Source organism: Echinops telfairi, unplaced genomic scaffold, assembly GCF_000313985.2.
Source record: "Echinops telfairi isolate 266 unplaced genomic scaffold, ASM31398v2 ScPeMD7_44;HRSCAF=162, whole genome shotgun sequence".
Taxonomy (NCBI): Eukaryota; Metazoa; Chordata; class Mammalia; order Afrosoricida; family Tenrecidae; genus Echinops; species Echinops telfairi.
This window is the reverse complement of record NW_022103942.1, coordinates 8,215,431-8,222,328: the sequence shown is the minus strand read 5'-3', so window position 1 is coordinate 8,222,328 and position 6,898 is coordinate 8,215,431.

Below are 6,898 nucleotides of genomic sequence, written 5' to 3'. Positions count from 1 at the left end.
TCCAGCTCAAAGGCCAGCAAACCCAGCTCCTTGAATTAAGTGGCCAGAGGCATCCTGTTCCAGTCAACCTCAGCCCAAAGGCACTCAGCTCCACCTCCATCTGGTCAGCAAGTCCTACTTCTCCAATTAAGTGCTGAGATGGGGACCCCACTCTGCAAGCCAGGCTCCTGCATGATAGCACTCACCTTAATTCGCTTCATTGGTTGGGAAGTCTGTCACTCTTATTCCACGGTCTGGCTCCTGCTCCTGCTTCTCTGATGATATAGCTGTCATCTGTATCCAGGAGGTTCATTCTGCAAGGATCGCTGGTCCAGAGGTTGTGCTACACTCCTGGATCTTGCTGGTAATGATATCCCTCTTCCTGCTCATTTTCTACACAGCAGTATGCCACTTCTGGGAATCCTAGTGATAATTACTCACATGTGAATCCTTTCAGTATCTTCCCCACATTTTCACTATACCCATGCAGAGAAAGGTTGTTTGATGGGAATTAGAGATTTGGCTGGAAGAGACACATTAAGTAAGTCATTGCCCTTGAACATCAGGAGAGGCCAGTCACTAGAAAATAAGGTTATGCTTGCTAAAGAAGAAGGTCAATGGCAAAAAGGGAGATGATCAACAAGCTAAATTGCAACAGTGGCTACAACAATGGCCTCAAATAAATGATTGTGAGAATAGTGCTGAACTGAGCAGTGTTTCATTCTGTTGTACATAAGGTCTCTTTGAGTCAGAAACGGGTTGATGGCATTTAACAAAACAACATTGTTATTTTGCTAACCTTTGCTATCCCACAGACACAGCTATTAGCTGATATTAGTTGGTATAAATACAACTATAAACTTCAGTAAAATATTGGAAGTTTTTCTGGAAAAAGCTGTAGGTTTTGTTATGAACTAACAGTACTTGACCAAGTTTTTATGCATGCTGGTTTTTAAATAGTTCTCTCGTGTAGCTTCATTGAAAACCTGGTTTGGTATCAAAATAATATAATGTCTCAGATTTGCTTCAAAGTAATTTAATGGAAAGGGGTGTGGATGTGTGCATAGATAAAGAAAGATTGGTCATGTGTCGACAATGGTTGAAGCTGGATAAATACATGGAAGATCATTGTACTACTATATTTATGACTTTTTCTGCCTGAAAGATTCCATTAGCAAAAATTGAAATATGAAATCATTATTTATATTTTAAAAGGCAAGTATAATGGATAGTAAGTACTAGCTAGTAAAAGTGCTGACCCTAAGGACAATTGATATATCTGGCATATATTACTTTTGTCTACATTGCCTTTCTTCCATTAATATAAATGAACATAATTGAACTTCTTTTTGGTGACCTATTTTATATAACATTGAAAAAAATGCTATAATGTAAAAATTACATTTCTAATATGGGCTAGAGGGAATTTTCAGTTTTATGCAAAAATCATTTTCAGCAGTGGTTGCTATATCTTTGAGCATAAAATTTACTATTATTTTATTCATAACCTTGATTGCTAAGGAAGAAATCATATTTATAAAAGAAATATTGGAAGTGATGGGACTTAAGAGTGAACAAAATCTGGGTGATTTGTTTTAAAATGTTGTTTGCTTTTTCTTTAACTGGGGCATTCGTGACCTATCCTCCAAGATCATGCTATAAAATTATGTGCGTTAGGGCTTTATGTTAATGCTTCCTGCTGTAAAATAAACAGATAACTAATAGGAAACAACGTTCAATGTTTCTATTGAAATCTTGGTTACTTTAAATTCCAACTAATATAGAAATAAATGTATAATTTAACCAATTGTTGTGAGGCAAACAACCTGGTAACCACCACTTATGCTAATCACAACTATCTCCCCATTGTAATTTTTGTGGTAAAAGTCTTTTTGTTCACTTTATAATTTTATCACTCAAATGTTCATTCCTACACAGTGTATTTGATTATGCCCCTCTCCAAGAAGTCCTAAATCTCTTTTAATGTAGAGTTCTCCCTCTATCCTCTTTTTCCCAGCAATTTATTTGCAACTTCTGTCCTCCATAGTTGTAGAGTTAAACAGTTTTCATTTTGCTCTGACTTCTGTCTCCTGCAAATTGGAAATTACATCAACGGTCCCATTTGTCCCCTTCTCTAGAGGTTCAAAATGTTTGCTTGCTTCCCTTTGCTGGTTACATGCTGTTAATGATCACTGTCATCATCTTTTAGATTGAGAATGGTTTTCTAGATGTTTTAGCGGTCAGAAACGTATTCTGTGAAATAAGGAAAGACTAATGGGAAGAATAGTCTCGAGTTCTTTTTTAATCTGATTGTCATATATGTGTAAGAAAAATGTGAAATTTGAACATTTTGACATGTATAATTTAGTGACATTAATTATCTTCAGCATGTTGTTCAACCAAGTTGATAAATTTGTCTTTGGCCATTTTATTTGAAAGTCAGAATTGATATATTCTCTTCAGCTTGCATTTCCCTTCTTTATGTTAAATATGCCACTCCTTTTTGTGATCGGATAAAGCTTTGCTGTCAAAGACTGATCATATGATTTCTTCTCCTTCATGAGTCTTTAGATTCTTTTGACTGAAAGGTTCCCCCCCCCCCAACACACACACTTAACATCCAAGAATTTTGCTCAAATACATCTTTATATAAGTAAACTGAGTGAATTTCCTCAGGAGCATGCCTTTGCTCTTTTAATATGTAGTTTTAAATCCCATTTTCAAGGGAGTTCTCTTACATCATGCATTTTAGAAATGGTGTACTTTCCTCCCTGTGATATTTTTTCTTTGAGTACTGAAATCCATTAGAAAATAAAATATATTTCAACGGATGTTAGAGCATATTAAAAGAATGAATAAAGAATTACCAAGTAGTAGAAAGCACAATTGAGATTAAATGTTAGAAATTTGTACTACAGCCTAGTTGTACAATTCTAAGCATGAGCAAACAAAACAGATGTTTAGGCTTAACCAGCACTGTATATTGACAGGACCATACCAACTAAGTAAGGTAAGCAAAGTTTTACTTGTGCTTACTTAGTAATATATAGGGAACAATTTCATATATGTCTCACCATTTGCACTACCCAGGGACTCCTACTACATGACTAAAAGATGGTTTAGTTCTTATTCTGTTGTAAGAATACACATAATATCTTACCAAATCAAAAGGAAATCTTAATAAACCATGTATTAACATTAGGTTTGCATTGAAATATTCTTTATTTGTATGTGATTGGCCAGGCTTTTAAAAAATACAGATGCAATTTTGTTGTGCAGCAATGTAACCCCACCATTTATCTGTGAGTTTGTCATACTGTCGTGGCCTGTGCATTGCTGTGATGATGGAAGTTGTGCCACTGGTCTTTTGAAATAGCAGCAGGGTCACCCAAACTTAACAGGTTACAGCAGAGCTTTTTAGACAAAGATCAGACTACAAAGAAGAAATAGGCTGGCTACGTTAGAGGAATTGACTACTGCAAACTTGATGGATAGCAATGGAATATTCTCACATACTGAAAACCTCATTAGTATCGACAAAACATTGTCTAATACACTGAGGAAGATGAACCCCTCAGGTTGGAAGGATTCAAAATATGAGTGAAGAAGAGATATCTTCTCAACGTAGAGCCAACCACAATGATGTGGATGGAGTAGGGGCTGGGGCAGTCACAATTGCTGATGGGTCATGATTTAAAACAAGGAAAACTTGCTACAAACAGCTCTTAATAGTTAGAACTTGGAATGCACAAGGTATGAATCTATAAAAATCGAAAATCATCAAAAATGAAACGAACACATGAATATTGATATTTTAGGCATTCGTGAGCTGAAATGGACTGGTATTGGTCATTTTGAAATCGGAAAAACATGTGATTTACTATCCTGTAAATAACACAATCAAGAAGCATGGTGTTGTATTCATCGTCGAAAAGGACATTCCAAAATCAGTCTCAAAAGTACAATGCTGCCTGTGATAAGAATTATATCTATCTGCATAAAAGGAAATACAGTCAATACAATTATTCCAATTTATGCACCAACCACTAGAGCTAGAGATGCAGAAATTAAAGAATTTTGTGAACATCTTCAGTCTGAAATTAATCAAACGTGCAATCAAAGTGCATGGATAATTATTGGCAATTGGAATGCAGAAGTTGGAAACAAAGATGAAAGTACAATAGTTGAAAAATATGTCCTTGTTGATAAAATAAAGTTTGAGATCACATACTAGAATTTTGCAAGATCAATAAATGCCACAAATAGCTTTTTGACAAAACAAAGACGACTGTAAATGTAGACATCTCCAGATGGAATACACAGAAATTAAACTGACAACATCTGTGAGAAGAAATGACAAAGAAGCTCAATGTCAGCACCTAAGACAAGGCCAGGGCCCAATTGGAAGAAACAATCAATTGCTCATATGTAATCCATATGACCTTGAGTATGTCCCATCTGAAATTACAGAACATCTCAATAAAAGATTTAATGCATTAAACATTTATGATAGGAGACATGATGAGCTGTGTTAGGATATCAAGAACATCAGATATGAAGATAGTAAAAATCAAACAAACTCACTGCCATCAAATTGATACCAACTCATAATGACCCTATAGGACATAGTACAACTACCTTTGTGGGTTTCTGAGGCTCTAACTTTTGACCGCAAAGAAATGGTGGTTTCCAACCGCTGATTTTACGGATTGAAACTCTATGCCTCAAAAAGATCAAAGTGCATGTCAGGAGAGACTCTGAAACTTTCTCTTAATCATAGATCAGCTAAAGCAAATGGAAGCAATGATGAAGTAAAATAGTTGAACAGAAAGTTTCAATGGTAACTCTAGAAGATAAAGTAAAATTTTTTCATGATATGTGCAAAGACTTTCAGTTAGAAAACCAAAGAGGAAGAACAAGGTCTGCATATCTTAAAATGAAAGAACTAAAGAAAACATTCAGGCCTTGACTGATGCAGCAGATATAAAAAGAAGACAGAAACAATACATAGCATCGCTGTATCAAAAGAATTATTCAACATCCAAACACTTCCAAGTGGTAACACATAAACAAGAACCAATGGTACAGAAGTCCAAACTGAACTGAAAGCATTAGTACAAAAACCACGGCTCAAAGAATTGTTGGAATACCAAGTGAAATGTTTCAACAAGCTGATGAACTACTGGAAGTATTCACTTTTGTATGACAAAAATATGGAAGACAACTACTTGGCCAACTGATTAGAAGAGATCCATATTTGTACTCATTCCAAACAAAGGTGATCTAACAGAATTCATAATTTTAGAGTAATATCATTATTATCTAATGTAAGTAAAATCTTGTTGTATATCATCCAGCAAGGGTTGCAGTGGTGTGCTCGCTTCGGCAGCACATATACTAAAAGGGTTGCAGTGGTACATTGATAGGAAGCTTCTAGAAATTCAGACTGAATACAGAAGAGGACATGAAACAAGGGATAGCATTGCTGATGTCACATGGATTTTGGCTCAAAGAAGAGAATACTATAAAGATGTTTATTTGTGTTTTATTGACCATGCTAAGACATGATTGTGGGTAGCCTTGAGAAGAATAGGAATTCCAAAACACTTTCGATTTCTCATGTGGAACCAATACATGAATCAAAAGGAAGTTCTGTCAACAGAATAAGGGAATACCGCTTGGGTTATAATCAGGAGTAGAGGAAGGCTTATTAACAAACTGTGATGTGCAGATGACACAACCTTGCTTGCTGACAGTGAGAAGGACTTGAAGCATTTGCTGATAAAGATCAAATATTTCAGCCCAAAGTATGGATTACAAGTCAATGTAAAGAAACCCAAAGTCCTCACAACTGGACTAATAGGTAATAACGTGATAAATGGAAAGAAGATTGAAGTTGTCAATGATTTCATCTTGCTTGGATTCACAATCAATCTCATGGAAGCAGCTGTCAAGAGACCAAATAACACAGGGTAAATTGTTGCACAAGATTTCTTAAAGTGTTGAAAAGTAAGAATGTTATTTTGACAATTAAGTTACATGTGGCCCAAGCCATAGTATATCTTCAATTGCCTCATATACATGTGAAAGTTGGACAGTGGATTAGGAAGACAAAAGAAGAATTGATGCATTTACAATACGATTTTGGCAAAGAATAGTGAAAGTACAGTGGACTGCCAAAATGATATAATATCTGTATTAGCATCCAATAAAATGCTGGGGGAGGGGGAGAACTTGAATAAAAAGTATAAAAGTGAAAAAATATTATATAACTGTAACACCCCCCCCCCCCAAATGAACAAACAATTCTGTCTTGGAAGAAAGACAGCCAGTATGCTTCTTAAAAACAAGGATGGAAAGACTTCATCTCATGTGCTTTGGACATGTGCTCAAGAGACCTAGTCCTTGAAAAAATAAAGTCATATTTGGTATAGTAGAGGAGCAGCAAAAAAGGAAGACCCTTGGTGAGATGAACTGACACAGTGGCTGCAGCAATGGATTCCTGTATAAGAACAATTATCAGTATGGCACAAGACAGGCACTACTTCCTTCTGTTGTGCATTGGGTTGCTATGAGGCAAAATCAACTTGCAGGCACCTAACAACAACAATGATGTCGATAAAAATAGTGCATGATATCTCACACTATGCACAAAAACTAACTCAGAAGACCTAAATTTAAAATTCACAACCATAAAGACCATCAATGAAAAAAATAGAGATTAATGTAAGGACCCTAATATATGGCATAGGTATACTATCAAACATAACTGAAGACTTGCAAACTGCAGAAGACAAATAGATGACTGAGACCTACTAAAAATTGGAGACTTATGTGCATCATAGAAGAGAGTGATATGGTAGATTATGTGTGGGATTATGTGCATCATAGAAGATAGTGGTATGGTAGATTATGTGTG